Source organism: Elephas maximus, chromosome 5 (genome assembly GCF_024166365.1).
Source record: "Elephas maximus indicus isolate mEleMax1 chromosome 5, mEleMax1 primary haplotype, whole genome shotgun sequence".
Lineage (NCBI taxonomy): Eukaryota > Metazoa > Chordata > Mammalia > Proboscidea > Elephantidae > Elephas > Elephas maximus.
In genome coordinates, this window is record NC_064823.1 from 69892487 (window position 1) to 69905177 (window position 12691).

Here is a 12691-nt window from a genome sequence, read left to right on the forward strand (position 1 = left end):
CTACTTTCCCCTGTCCATGACCATGGCATTAAGTTTGTCAGACAGTTTCTTGGAAGCCATAAATCTAGCTCACGGAACTCTGTGTCATGACAGGCTGGGTTCTGAGGCTTCTGGAGAATTCACATATGGTTGTGTTAAAAAGGAACCTTATAAGGCATCAACAGTGAACATGAGTACACATTCATTTATTTCACTGGCTTCTTCTCTTTTCAGTTTTGAAAAGCACCTTTCTAAACTGAAGTTTTACCTGAGAGGGTATTTATAATGACGTTGACTTTTCAGGCATTTTGTTTTAAGTTTAGGGCTTGTGGTGGTATAGATTTCACTATAAAATATATATCCCTTCATAAAATATCATGTTACATTTCCTAATTAGGTACCGAAACCCATTGCTATGGAGTCAATTCTGACTCATAGTGACCCTTCAGGACAGAGTAGAACTGCTCCACAGGATTTCCAAGGAGTGCCTGGTGGGTTCAAACTGCTGACCTTTTGTTAGCAGCCAAACTAGTTAGGTAAGAACATGAAAATTAAATTTTGATAAAAAATTACTCAGTCAAGTGAAAAATAGCTATATTGAACTGACTTAAACTGGTAGAGTTTCAATTTAAAAAAATTAGGTTTCAATTGGAGCAAAATTTTATTTTAAAACAAGTAATACTATTTAATTTCAAAGGACTAGGGAGCGAAAATAAACAAGATCTCTAACTCTCAGACAAAGCTTCCAAACATATGAGGATCTCTAATTCACTGTTGCAGATAAAAGGAGGTCCCTAATTTATTGTTTCAAAGAGAAATTATTTGTCATATATAACTACAAGATGCTCTAACATTAAGGAAAAGTGTCTACAGTAACTATGAAAAACTAACTTAAAAAATAACAAACAAACCCTCTAATACAAAAGGCCTCATAACACAATTCTAAGTTAAGCTTGCTGAGTCAGGTAATTATAAATGGATTAAAATTAAAATTGGAATTTAGCCCTATTCAGTTTATAGCTTCATGCCTTATATACCCAGTTTTCATTTTGTGTGTGTGAGCGTAGAATAGGATTAATTAAAGTGGCCTCCATCATTATCAATACCCTTGAGAGAGCTGCAATTCATTTTGTTTCAAAATACCCACACACACAAAAAAAAACCACAACATAAAAATATTGGAAGATAAGGAAACATATTGTGCTTTTAAATTCAATATACATGGTATATAAAATTGCTTTGTAATATTTTCAGCTTAAAAGAACTTGCGAGTAAGTGAGAATACAGTTAAGGAAATCAAGAAATCATTGAGAAAATTAGTCTTGTCTTAATTCATTTTTTTTTCCTAAAGCATCATCTCCATACAGAAGAACTGCATAAACCGAAAGATGATTTTTTTTTCCTTTTTTCTAATTGTTTCCTAAAAATCATTATATGGTATTTTCTAGCTATGGATGGATGTGAACAGCATGTGTTTGAATGGGACGAAAAAAAAACTTAGTACTTGATTAATATTAGATCTGCCCCTTGGGATTTGGTTAGTCACTGATTCCTTAACACATACCTCCAGTAACTGTATAAAGAAAGGAGAACAAACAGCATTTTCTGTATCAAACAGAATAACACATTACTTACTCCAGAGTCACTTCCATGGTAACCTCTACCACAGAACACAACTAAAACTTGGACACAAGCCAAAAATCTCCTGAATGCCCAAAATAGATGTCACCATGCCTATTCACTTTGGCATATGCAGTTTCTCATAAGAGAATCTCTGGGCCCTCGGGTAAAACTATGGACACTTATTCCATGCATCATTTTATAATTTTTTTTTTTCTGGTTTTCTTGCTCACAGAAGAGAAGAGAGAACAATTACAAAGGACTGGTTTGTGATGGAGATGATGCTTTAAAAAAAAATGAATTAAGACTAATTTTCTCAAGGATTTCTTTATTTCCTTAACTGTGTTCTCACTTACTTGCACGTTCTTTTAAGCTGAAAATATTACAAAGCAATTTTATATACCATGTACATTGAATTTAAAAGCACAATATGTTTCCTTATCTTCCAATATTTTTATGTTGTACATTTCAAAACAAAATGAATTGCAGCTTTCTCAAGGTATTGATAATGATTGAGGCCACTTTAATTAATCCTATTCTACGCTCACACGCACAAAGGGAGTCGTTAGAGGAATTCATACTGTACCCACTAAACAAAGGACTCACACCTTGGTAGAGAAGGTAGACACAGGAGAAAAAAAAAGCGTCCAATAAAAATAATGTAAGAATTAAAATAGCATGGTGATTAATTTATCTTTGGACATAGAGGTAATAGACTTACACACCAAAGAATCCACCCCAAAGGTATCACTGCAGTGTAGAGTAATTCTAATAATGTCTGTCTGTGATGAGGATGCTGAATACTTCAGAAAACACTAAGTTGAGTTTAGTCCCCTCCAAAGAGGCATCAAACATACAGTGGATTTCAGAAAGATAAATATCCATAAATGGCTAGATTCTTTCTAATACTTTTTTTAATGCAATGAATTTTTTTTTAATTGTACTTTAGATGAAAGTTTATAGAACAAACTAGTTTCTCGTCAAACAGTACACACATTGTTGTATGACATTGGTTAACAACCCCACGACATGTCAACACTCTCCCTTCTCAACCCTGGGTTCCCTATTCTTTCTAATACTTCTGGAGTTTTTGGTGGTAAATTCGTAAGCTTCACTTTTTGGAAAATGTACATGTACAGAACCTCTTAATTGTTTTCGTTATTTGTTTATTGACAAGGTACAGAAATTCTTTTAGCCAGCCAGGCCCCTGGGGAAAGTTAGTGGTACCTTGGATTTCAGGGGTACACAGGGTCCTTTCTGTCTCCTCAACTACACCTTGGCCTACTGCCCTTGCTCTGCTTCAAGAGCTCCATCACAGCTCAGTGACCTGAACCCCTATTGCAAATGTCACTCTTCATAGGAATTCTGTTCTCTAAAAGAAAATGAGGTTAAACTAAGGTAAACTGCTTTAAAAAACAAAAAGCAGCCTTTCTAGAATTTTTATTGAATTGGCAAATGTTGTGTTAGCTACATTTTTAGAACAATAAAACAAGATTAAAAAAAAAAACTGGGTGAAGGGAAAGAAGAGTTCAAATCACAATTAAATATAGAAGCAAACTAGAGGTAAAATGCCAATTCAAAAAAAAAAAAAAAGTGTTTTCCAGGTTAGAAACACCAGACTGTGATAAGGTTTAAAGTGCCTGGACTTGCCCTGTCCTGGTCCTCTTATCTGATTGGCTCTATATTGGTTCTATACTTCAAGTTAGCGATGCATTAACCAATGCCCCTCCCCCTCAGTCCAGAACATTCTGTACATTCTTTATGTTAAAGCATACCCCGCTTTCCCCAATCCAAACAATAAAACATAAAAACCACCCATCACAGATGCAACAAAGGAACAAAGCTAAACCAAGCTTTACAATAAGGTAACAATAATCATTTGTTTCCTGAACACAATACAAAAGAAAACAAAATCCTAGCAGCTTCAAACATCAACAACCCCAAATAAATGAAGCTAAATATTTTAAAGACTATGTTTACTCTCAGAATAGAGGCGAGATGGGGGGAAAAAGGTCAAATGACCACAGAATGCTTGTCCCCGACACAAATGAAACCTGAAGATTTCAATGAGTAAAGAACAGTACCTTCTACGTAACTGGTCTTGCCTACTCACAGCTGTTTCCAGTGCCGACTCTTGTTTAACTGTCTACTGCCTTCAGTTTAAAGTTAATTCTGTTGGCAAAAAAAGTACAGAGCTTGTCTGGAAAACGCTGTTTGGACATAAACCATTCCTTTCAAAGCGGTGGTAGCTATATTTAAGTTTTCATGTAGAGGAGGATATAAACCTTTCCTGAAGCTAATTTTCTTCCTCCTCCTTCCCCTCAGACTTAGTCAGTATCCTCCTATCCCATATATTGAAGAAAGAGACAGAGAGGAGAGGGGAAAAAACTACAAGGAAATATACCTTAAATAATGTAGTATTTGAGCATTTGGAAAAAAGAAAGAAAGAAATTAAGAGAAAGAAAGAAATGAGAGCCATAGAAGGTTTGTCAGGACCTTAATTATAATTTAGCCTAACAGCCTCATTTTATAGATTAAAAAAAAAGTGATGGCTAGGGAAAATAAGTAGTTTCCCTGGTGGCGCAGTGGTTAAGAGCTCCGGGAGTAACCAAAGGTCAGCAGTTTGAATCCACCAGCTGCTCCTTGGAAACCCTATGGGGCAGCTCTACCCTGTCCTATAGGGTTGCTACGAGTCTGGACTGACTCAAAGGCAATGGGTTTGGTTTTGGGTTTTAGTATATCTCAAGGGAAGTGGTTTACTTTATTCCTCTGTATCCTTTTTTACCCTTTGCCACTGAGCTGATTCTGACTTAAAGCGACCCTATAGGACAGAGCAGATCTGCCCCATAAGGTTTCCAAGGTTGTAATCTTTACGGAAGCCGACTGCCACCTTTTTCTCCCACAGAGCAGCTGGTGGGTTAGAACTGCCTGCCTTTAGGCTGGAAGCTAAGCTCTTAACCACTGCTCCACCAGGCTCCTGTATCCTGGTATAATACCCAAATAAATTGTCAGGGCATAGATGGAGCAGTAACCAATTAGGATGTGAGAACCACATTTTCTCAGAGAAAACATTTCCCTTAACTTAAAAAATCCTTAATATTGAAAATTTTTCTGTAATGCCCAATTACTCTGTTAAGGAAATGACCTTTTGGTTTGTTGATTTTCCAGAATAATGTTATGTTTCAGAAGTTGTCATTTTTCTGGACCTGCATTAGTCCTTACAGGGGACTACTTCAGTAAGGGATGGTGCTGTGACAGGTGCTGGGGTGAGGCTTTAATACTTCTCTGCACTCTCAGTGACACCGCTGCGTGGTTCCTGCTACCACAAATCTCCACTTCCAATTTGTCAAGATGATTTTTACCACACAGACAAATTTATTCTTGATAATTATTCATTCCTTATTTTGTTAAATAAACAAAAGAAGCAGCATGATGTTATTTGGTACCTTTCATATAACATTTTCTACTTATGTTTGAAGAAACTGTTCTTCTCCAACTGAAAGAGTGATGCCCTCATTATAACAGGGTTTTTTTTTTCAATTTCCTTTCTAAAAAGTATCCATTAACTAATTTATTCATTCATTTAACAAATATTTATCAGACACTTATAGAACCTACCTCATCATTTCCTTGTGGAATACAGTAACTGGCAAGCAAGAGTTTCTTAGGAAAATACATAGTATTTAAAGTAAAAATGAAGGGTTTATGTGGCAACTAAGATCAACTTTCCATAACTACCCTTCTGTTAATCATCTCACTTCAAATAGGTAATCAAAGCTTATTTATATACTATTTACTGAGTTGCCCAACCTCAACAATATCCTTCCTAGGGTAAGATAAGCCAAAATTTGAAGTGGCCAAGACTGATATCACTCTAATAATTACTTACTCTGTTCACTATTAATCTTTCTATTTGATCTGGCTCCTTAAAAAATTAAAGTCAAATGTACCTTACACCACACAATTCAAAAATACAATGGACAAATGCGCAGATAATTTAATACTTATTTCCAAACTCTTATCCCTTCTTTAACTCAGAAACTCACTCTTTGGTTTTGATTTTTGTCATGTACTTTACAGGTCGAATTGTATCTACCCATGCCCTGGATTTTGGCAGAAAACAATATAACTACAACTACATAATTTAAAAGTTTTTATAGTTACATAAAAAAAAGACCCTTTTTAAAATAATGATCAGATTTTTTGGAATACATTTGCCAAAATATTGAGTAAGTAATGGGTACTGTATAAATTCTTCAACCCTGAGAAATAAACAACAGATTCAAAAGACAAACATGTTGAGAAAGAAATCTTAGAAAATCATACTTTTGGTTTTGTTTGTTCGTTTTTTAAACAATCTGCAGGATCCTATTCTCTTTCAATTCTCAATTAGTTACAACTTCTTGAGTACTAAGGAGCCCTGGTGGTGCAGTGGTTAAGCACTTGGCTGCTAACCAAAAGGTCAGAATTTTAAACCCACCAGCTGCTCTATGGGAGAGATGTGGCAGTCTGCTTCTGTAAGGGTTACATCCTTGGAAACCCTATGGGGCAGTTATGCTTTGCCCTAGTGTCATTATGAGTCAAAATCGACTCACCAGCAACAGGTTTGTTTTTGGTTTAATCGAATTGTATGTCATAGATTGAATTGTGTCCCCCAAAAATATAAGTCAACTTGGCTAGGCCATGATTCCCAGTGTTGTGTGGCTGTCCTCCATTTTGTGATATGATGTAATTGTCCTATGTGTTTTAAATCCTAATCTCTACCTGTGGATAAAGAAGCAAGTTAGGCTATGTAAAAGAGGACTGGGTGAAATGCAACACCCTTACTCAGGTCACAGCCTTGATCTCATGTAAGAGGAGTTTCCCTGTGGTGTGGCTTGTAACACCTTTTATCTTACAAGAGATAAAAGGAGAGAAAAGCAAGCAGAGAGTGAGGGACATCTACCACCAAGAAAGAAGAACCAAGAGTCGAGCCCATTCTTTGGACCCAGGGTCTCTGCATTGAGAACCTCCTAGACCTAGCAGAAGATTGATAACAAGGACCTTCCCCCAGAGCTGACAGAGAGAAAAACTTCCCCTAGAGCTGGCACCCTGAATTTGGACTTCCAGCTTCCTAAACTGTGATAGAACACATTTCTGTTTGTTAAAGCCATCCACTTGTGGTATTTCTGTTACAGAAGCACTAGACAACTAAGGCAGTCCCCAAAGACATTATCATTTAAATTTATAGATAACCCTAATATGTCAAATATGACAAGAGTCTGACACATAGATACATATTATTAAATATTGTGTATTTTCATTTTACTTCTTAAACTTTACTTTTGATGTTGAACATTTTCCCTCTAGCCTGTCAAAGGATCAAGAGGAAATATGAGCAAAATCTTAAAAGAGAAGTGGGCTGTGAGATAAACAGAGATTTAGATGGAATGAGTCAGGGTGATTCAGAGTGGTTGAGAGGACTTCAGGAAGGAAGGTATAAAGAGAAGTCAGGTTCAAGCAGATTCTTTGGAGCAGGAGTGGGCTGATCCACAGATAAAAGATTATAGGTATTGAATTCAAGGACCAAAGTCTCTCAAAATAGGTTAAGCAAAGAGGAAACTAGCAATTTTTGTGACCAGTGCTATCAACAGGAAATGGGCCCTCAAACCTACTTCGTAATTCATGGCATGGTTCTTTCTAGCCATTAGAAAGGGAACATGTGTTGCCAATATGTGAGTTCAACGCAATCTAAAATAGCACAACAATTCACAATCTTTTTTTTAAAATGCTCTATCTTTATATTTAGGTCCCTTGGACATACTCCAGGTTGCCCCATTCTTGGCATTCTCTGGGTTTCAGAATCCTAGAGTAGTTTAGAGGGGAATAGTGTGTTTTAAAGGCTGGAATTGTGGAATTGAATCTCACTGATGGTAGAAGTACTTACAACAGAGGTGAACTCCAGGGCAGGCTATATTAACACAGGCAAGGCAGTCAGAATTCTCTACCTCTTGATCTCCTCCTCTCAGTTTTCAAGTTTATAGTAACACTAGAAGAAGGCTTTTACTGAGGAATCCAGGAGGGCTCTTTGGAGACATCAGTGAAGGGCAGTGACTACATGAATAATTACTGAATTATAAAATTCTATGTTTGGGAAGAGAGTTCATGCATGGAAGTTTTTAACAGTTCCAGAGAACTGATGCATGTAAAAATCTCAAGTGTCAACTCTTATAAGTTAATTCAAGCTTTTGTTTATTTTGTTACCCATTGCCTCTCATAGTCTATTCTCCACACAGCAACCAGAGAAACCATTCGCCTCCTTCATACCCTCCAATGATTTCCTATCATTCCCATCACACCCCTCCTTCATCCCTCCAGTAGTTTCCCATCATTCCCCTGATTCATATACTCCAGTAGTTTCCCATCATTCCCCTGATTCATATACTCCAGTAGTTTCCCATCATTCCTCAGTCTCCTGCTTCGCATGGTTTCCCACAATTTCTCTGCTTCCTTCCTACAGTGGCTTCCCATCATTCCCATTTCATCCTTAGAGTGGTTTCTCACTGCCCTCAGTATAACATCCAAATGACTAACCATGACCGTCTGATTTAGCACCTGTTTATCTTTTCTAATGCATTTCCTAACCTGCTGTTCCATCTGTCTGGAATGTTCCTCTCTCATATCTTCATGTGATAACCGCCTTCTCATTATTCAACACTTATTTCAAATGTTGTTATAGTTAGCTGCTGTCTCTTTGGCCCCCAACTCACGGCAACCCCATGTACAATGGAACCAAATGCTGCCCAGTCCTGTGCCATCCCCATGATCTGCTGAGGATCAGACCATTGTGATACACAGGGTTTTCACTGGCTGATTTTTGGAAGTAGATCGCCAGGTCTTTCTTCCTAGTCTCTTAGTCTGGATGCTGCACTGAAACCTGTTCACCATCATAGCAACACACAAGCCCCCACCGACAGACTGGTGATGGCTGCACATGAGATGCACTGGCTGGAATCAAACCCTAGTCTCCACCTGAAAGATAAGAATTTTACCACTGAACCACCACTGCCCCTGTAATTTCAAAAGTCACCTCCTCAGAAAAAAATTCCTGACCACTCTAGCTTACCATCCCTCACCACTCTATAGCCAATTTCCCTATTTTAATTTTTCTTCATAGCACTTACAACTATGAGAAATTATCTTTTGTTCTTATGTATTTATTCACTTCTCTAATTAGTTGAAATATGTTTACTATCTGTTGTTGTCTACAGTAAGTTTCATAAGGTTGGAATTTTTTTAGACCTTGTTTACCACATTTCCCAGTGTTCAGAACAGTGTCTAGTATACAACAGGCATTTGACAAATATTTGTTTAATAAATTAATTATATTTTCTGTCTGGGTTTCTGCTCTTCACTTACCAACATCTAACATATGTCCATAAACATGAAGGTAAAACCTAATCTACTTTTGTAATAGACTTGACACTACAAATCTCCCAGTGGCTCAGCAGCCAGGAAACACAGGTAATAAGAGCCCCAGCTGGGCTGTAGACAGTAGTGTCTATACAAGGTGCCTCTAAGCTCGTGAATTTTGTTAACACACAGGCCAGATAATACTCTCACCTTGCCAGAATATCCTCTAAGGACACGTGCCCCTAACTAGAAATGTGATTACATTTGCTAGAAGGTTTTATGAGCTTCCAGACATCACCTTCGTTTCCTGAACGCTAGAGTAGTTTCCTTTGTTGAAACAGCAGATGCCCACTAGCTAATTCTATCATTTACAGGTGGTTTCAAGAAACTGCCCTCAGCTGCCAATTCTTCAAGAGCAGAGGCTAAAGCCTTGCACTTGCAACATATGTTTTCTAAGTGAAAAGGGGGGAAGCCAAATAATTTTACAGAGGTGCACTCACAGATAATTTAATCTCCCATCTCAGCTCGGCTCCACATGGATTCAGAGCTCTCCAACAAGCTGTAGATTAGATTTTCTCCCATGGCGTGAGTCCTACTGCTTCCTAATTATCTGATCTAGTGAGTCAGCCTTCTCCAGGTCTTGGGGCTCAGGCACATTGTGGAACTCACTTTGGGTCCAGCCACATCAGAAAGGTGGCTGTGTTTTGAGAAGACAAAGAGAGGGTAATTCTTTGTTAGGAAGAAAATGACTTTTCCCATATGCCACAAGGCACCTTCTTCCAGTACACCAGCTTGAAGAAAGCTCTTGCCTAAGCATTGGAGCCCTGAGTAGCGAATAAAACTATTTAAAAAAAAAAAAAAAAAAGAAAGGAGAAGTAGCGCCCTTTTCTTATGGTATTAGATGACTATGTATTAATCTAAATAAATAAATGGCATTTGGCTAGTCAATAAATCAAGGCCTCAAATATTCATTGACTGCCTTCTATGGATAAGGTCTTGTGCTAATTTATATTATCACTCCTTGTTATCTCATGGGATGCTAATATTTATTTATCCAGCATATAAATTTCTCCAGAAAAACAAAGTAAACCTCCCTTTCTTCATTTCCCCTCTCCCTCCTTTTCTTCCTTTCTTTAACACATGTTTTCTGAGCCCACATAATGTGTCACGAAGGAAATCCTGTCCTCAGGAAGCCTGCCTTTTACAGGTAGGAGAAGTTTAAAGACTGTTGGGGCGATCAGCACTGGGCTATAGGAGAGATAATCAAAGGAACAAGGAATCTAGACGGGAAGTAACCACAGGTTTTCTGAAGGAGACGACATCAAGATGCGGTTTGAATGTAGAATGAGAGAGAGAGGATTAACATTAAAGGCAGGAGACAGAGCACCTTTGGGTCACTTCAAGCAGTTATATAAAACTGGAATGTAGAATAGATAAAATATATAGGAGGTGATATAGGAGTTTGGTTTTATCCTTAAGGCAATGGTAGCCATTGAAGAATTTTAAACAGGGGAAATATTTTTAGAACGACAAGTAGAGAAAGAATTCAGGGGCAGGTGGTCTAAAAAGATCACTTAAGAGGTGGTTTCTATGTCCAAATAAAATACTGTGATGGTGTCATGGACTGAATTATGTCCCCCCAAAAATGCATGTATCAATTTAACTGGGTCATGATACCCGGTATTGTGTGATTTTCCTGTATGTTGTAAATCCTGCCTCTGTGATATTAATGAGGGAGGATGGGTGGCAGTTGTGTTACTGAGGCAGGACTGAATCTACAAGATTGGATTGTGTTTTGAGGCAATCTCTTGAGATACAAAAGAAAGAAGCGAGCAGAGAGACAGGGGGACCTCATGCTACCAAGAAAGCAGTGCTGGGAACAGAGTGCATCCTTTGGACCTGGGGTCCTTGTGCAGAGAAGCTCCTAGTCCGGGGAAAGATTGATGAGAAGGCTAACAGAGAGAGAAAACCTTTCCCTGGAGCTGACACCCTGAATTTGGACATTTAGCCTTCTTTACTGTGAGAAAATCAACTTTTCTTTGTTAAAACCATCCACTTGTGGTATTTGTGTTACAGCAGCACTAGATAACCAAGATAGATGGTTTGAAATTAGACAGTAGGGACAGAAAGAAGATGGCCTCAAGAGATATATAAGAATTTCTGTAAGTAAAAAATAAAATGGGAAAGGCAATCTTTCCTCCAAAATCTCTATAAAAATCATTACAGAAGAACATATCCAATATTACAATTGAATGAAACTAGTATTTACTAGGCCCTTGTTATGTAACAGGCATTTTATTTAAGTTTTCTCCATTTAACAAATGAAACTAAGACACACAACTTGGAAGATCAATAGCAAAACTCTTGGCTATCTGACTGAAAACCCATGTTCTTTCCATTAAATTGTCTTTTTGAAGGGAGCACACATTTTGGACACTTTCTAAATCTTAGATTATATACTTAGATTTTAAGAGATTGTAGTATAATTTGGCAGCAATTTAAATGATTCCTTGTGCAGAACTGTTTAGGTTTCCTAGGTATCAGCATGCTAGATTTGAGGTCCAACACACAAACAATTGTATTTGCATAGTTTTTAGGGAACTACAGGCTTAGCTACCTTGCAAAGCACAAATCCTTCAACAAGTCCTTCTTGATAATTATTTTAAGCCTGGAAGACATATTCACAATCTGTACTAGGACAAGCAGGAGACATTGGACCGAAAGCACACTTGGCAGATACCCTAATTCAGTCAAGTCAAATATTGAGTTTTGAGTCGCATAAAGTGGGAAGGATAAATCAGGTACAATGAATCTAGACAGGCAAGAAGTGAAACTCAGATAAGACACTGAAAACAGAAACACTGAAAACACAGCTCAAATGAGAGACACTGCTGAGATCTGCCTTGAAATTAAAGTAGGGAAAATCCTTCTTTAGCATATTTTATATTCACTAAATTTTTTTTTTTATGGGTAGGATACGAGTCAGAACAAACTCAATGGCACCTAACCTTACACACATTAACATGGGTAGGATAACCATACACTTTGTTTTGCAGATCCTGACTCTTTGAGAGTAAAAGGGGATGCCATTGTTAATTAAAATGAGACAGCAAATATAAACCAGGATTTTCATAGGCAGACATGAACATCTACCACACTACTTACAACGTGGACATTATATTCACCTTCAGATGATAATATCAAAAATGAGTATATAGGTCTTAAAGTAGGTACCTCCTAAAGTGAGGTAAAACAAGAAAAGCCAGGAATTCTTATATATAATTTGGCGGGGGGTGGGGGGGTGGGAACTAACGTGCTTAATATATATACAGTGGCCAGATCAACTGGACTGTTCAGGGATATTTTATTATTTTCATTCCATAATTTATTATATACCCAATAAAATGAAAATTGGATGAAGTTTCTTCATTATAAGAAAATCACATGTAATAGGATGCAATGCCTAGGTTCCCATAGTATCTTGGTATGAAATAAAAAGATATCGGTAATAGATGGGATGGGTTCCCCCATGCTATTTTGATTATTTAAAAATGAACACAGGGTTTATTTCTTCAGTGTACTATCAGTGAGTCAATATAAATAAACACCAAACTGAATCCCAGCTCACCCTCCTACCCCATTCCTGAATCCTTTCCAGAGTTGAGGGCATCCTTCTTATATGGCATGTTTCCTCATTAGG

General features: G+C 37.5%; 1 protein-coding gene and 1 long non-coding RNA gene across 13 annotated transcripts in view; one reads left to right on the top strand and one right to left on the bottom strand.

Annotated features, from left to right (window-relative positions):
- ARHGAP24 (Rho GTPase activating protein 24) overlaps nt 1-12691 on the bottom strand; it is a 703232-nt gene that overhangs the window by 242886 nt on the left and 447655 nt on the right. The window contains exon 1 of one of the 10 annotated variants that reach the window (XM_049885813.1): nt 3684-5164. The exons of the other annotated variants lie outside the window; for them this stretch is intronic. The gene's annotated coding sequence lies outside the window, so the exon portion shown is untranslated. Of the gene's footprint in view, nt 1-3683; nt 5165-12691 lie in introns of those variants that run through there. 10 annotated transcript variants of the gene reach the window in all.
- LOC126076998 (uncharacterized) overlaps nt 1-12691 on the top strand; it is a 71042-nt gene that overhangs the window by 52614 nt on the left and 5737 nt on the right. The window lies entirely within an intron of this gene.